Genomic DNA, 3,693 nt, shown 5'->3' on the forward strand with positions numbered 1-3,693 from the left:
CTGGAATTACCTGTATGTTTACCGGTAATAAACTTGCACTGTTTTATGTATATGTTTGATTACATACAGCCTTGTGACAGTTTTCCTGCATGTCATAAGCATTTGTATATAAATTAAAATGTTAAAATCAAATCTGATATTGTTTTACCTTTTATTTGGTGTGTGGAAGGTGTGCGGAAGAGGGGGTAGTCTTATACGGCGAGTATATAACAAACTCTGTATTTTGAGTGGAAATGTTAGGGGGTCGTCTTATACGCCCAGTCGTCTTATACGCCGGCAAATACGGTATATACTATGTTTTTTAATACATACATACATACCTGTGACAAAGTTTAATTTATAAATTAGCAAAGTAAGAGATTAACAATAACTAATAATAAAATAGAGCAATTATACTGGAATAAAAGTTATGTGAATGTGGTCTCTCAAAATATCTTCTTGTACTCACCTTTCTTCTTCCTGTGATAATGTGAGATGATAAAATGCCTATGTGAGCCCTAGCCGGTTTGGCTCAGTGAACTCAAGGGTCGTGGGTTCGAGTCCAGTCAAGGGCACATACCCCAGTTGTGGGCTCGATCCCCAGTAAGGGGCGTGCAGGAGGCAGCCAATCAATGATTCTCTCTCATCATTAATGTTTCTATCTCTTTCTCCGTTTCCCTTCCTCTCTGATTTCAATAAAAATATGTTTTAAAAAAATGCCTATGTGAGGTGAATGAGGTACTACATTTTGTGACAAAAGCTTAGATTACTATTGATGTTCTGAAGATACATGACAAGCACTTTACGACTTCTCTTTGGCGTATCCAAATGGCCAGCATCACCACTCCTGAGCTTTGGTGCCATTGTTACGTAAAATAAGGGTTACTTGAGTACAAGTACTACAATACCTCCACAGGCGATCCATAACCTAGATGGCTACTAAGTGACCAAGTGACTACTGGGTGGGAAACATATATGATATGGATACAATAGAAAAAGGGATGATTCACGTTCCAGGCCTGATGGAACAGGATGGTGAGAGATTTCATCATGCTACTCAGAATAGTGTGCAATTTAAAAGTTATGAATTGTTTATTTCTGGAATTTTCCATTTAATATTTTCAGATTATGGTTGACCATGGGTAACTGAAACTGTGGATAAAGGGGGAGGAGGACTGCTGTATTTCAGTATATATCTCTTGTGAAAGAAATTTAATCTAAAATCAAACTGGCTCTAGATGGTTTGGCTCAGTGGATAGAGCGTCGGCCCGTGGACTGAAGGGTTCAATTCCAGCCAAGGGCACATGCCCGGGTTGCAGGCTCAATCCCCAGTAGGGGGCAAGCAGGAGACAGCCGATCAATGATTCTCTCTCATCATTGATGTTTCTATCTCTCTCTCCCTCTCCCATCCTCTCTGAAATCAATAAAAGAAATATATTTTAAAATAAATAAAATAAAATGGAACTGGATCATATAAAATGGAAAATCTTACACATGAACCCTCAGGAAAATGAAACTTAAGAACTGAGAGGCTGATTTCCCATAAATGCCTTATATACAGAAGATAGAAATTTATCTCCTGACCAATGAGCATCCACCAAGAATCTCTCCTCATCCTCAAGCCAATGAACTTACTGCTTCGACTCTGCCTGGATTTCTGCTTCCCCATAAATACAGCCAGCCCACCACAAGCCCTCAGTGGACTTGCCTGGAGCTTGCTACAGCATGGGTTTTCTATATTGCAATTCCTCTGCTATTTCTGAAATAAACCTTTTTCTCGTAATTTGAGCTTACCTTCATTTACCTCTTTATTTAGGTTGACACTCTTAACAGATAGAAACATAACCAAAATACCATTATCATACCCAATAAAATTAACCATAATTGCATTTTAAAGTATTTAATGCTTACATTTTTAATACCTAGTTCATGTTCAATTTTATCTTAAAAGTGTCTATTTAATGAAAGGAGACTTGACTTGGGCAGTGAACACACAATACAATATACAGATGACCTATTATAAAATTGTACACCTGAAACCTAAATAATTTTATTAACCGTCACCCCAATGAATTCAATAAAAAAGTTTATTTACATTTGACTTGTTTGAATCATGATCCCAAATGGTCCATTATATTTAGTTGATTTTTCTTTTCTTTTTTTTTCATACATATTTTATTGATTTTTCACAGAGAGGAAGGGAGAGGGATAGAGAGCCAGAAACATCGATAAAAGAGAAACACTGATCAGCCGCCTCTTGCATACCCACAACTGGGGATGTGCCCGCAACCAAGGCACATGCCCCTGGCCGGAATCGAACCCGGGACCCTTGAGTCCACAGGCCGACGCTCTATCCACTGAGCCAAACCAGTCAGGGCATGATTTTTCTTTTAAATCTTTTGTTTCGGTTAATGCTATATTTTTGTTTTTGGAGAAACTGATCATTTATCTTGTAGAATTTCTCATATTCTGAATACAGCCAATTGATTTAAGTGGCCATTTAACATATATTTTATCTGCTGCATTTTTTGTAAGCCAGTATAGACCTAGACACAATATGCTTTCTTGAATTGGCAAAAAGAGCTTTATGTTGCAGTATGTAGAGAAGTGCTTCATAGTTTTTGTAAACCAATGCACTGAGATTCACCAGGTTTGGGATTCTTTTGTAGTGAATAAATACCAATACCTTGAGGTATTATTCACAGTCTAATGAAGGAAGAAAGCAAGTGAACTGAAAATTCGGTCAATGTGTAAAAATGCCTGTGGTGCAGCTTAAGCAAAAATAAAAGGTGGTGGTATCAGCTAGAGTGCCAGGGAATTAATTCCAAGTGTGCCTCCCCCATACATACACACACACACACACACACACACACACATCACTAGCTGCCTTGGCTCCTCTAGGGTTGGGCTGAGAAAGGAAGAGGAAGAGAAGTTCCTTCTTATCAGAATGGCTCTGATAAAAAATATCAACAAAAACAAGTGCAGGAGAGGACGCAGAGAAAAAAGAACACTAGTGCATTGCTGGGATTGTAAATTGGTGCAGCTACTATGGAAACAGTATTGAGATTCCTAAAAAAATTAAAAATAGAACTACCATAGGACCCAGCAATTCCACTTCTGGGTACTTCTCCAAAGAAAACAAAGACACTGATTTGAAAAGATATAGGCACCCTTGTATTCATTGCAGCTTTATTTACAATAGCTAGGATATGGAAGCAACCTAGTTATCCACCAATAGATAAACGAATAAAGATGTAATGTCTTATATATGAAATATATATATGTATATATATGTGTGTATATATGCATATATATGTGTATATATATATTATGTGCATATATCCTATATAATAAAAGAGAAAGATGGTAATTGGCGTACGGCTGCTACCCTTTTCATTGGCTAATCAGTGAGATATGCAAATTAGTCAACAGCCAAGATGGTGGCTAATTTGCATATGTCAGCCCCAAGCCTCTGACTGAAGCTTTAGGCTGGGGCCTGGGCGGAGCTATCCAGCGATCATTGATATCGGCAGCGGCAGGGAACCAGGTGGAGCCAGCCAGCTATGCTTGATGGCGGCAGCGGCAGGGAGCGGGGGGTGCTCTGGCCCAAGCCTAAAGCCTCCGCCAGAGGCTTTAGGCTTAGGCTTGGGCCGGTCCAGCCAGCCAGGGATCCTTGATGGCAGTTGCAGCGGGGGACCGGGGCAGAGCCAGCCA

This window comes from Myotis davidii, unplaced genomic scaffold (genome assembly GCF_000327345.1).
Source record: "Myotis davidii unplaced genomic scaffold, ASM32734v1 scaffold115, whole genome shotgun sequence".
Taxonomy (NCBI): Eukaryota; Metazoa; Chordata; class Mammalia; order Chiroptera; family Vespertilionidae; genus Myotis; species Myotis davidii.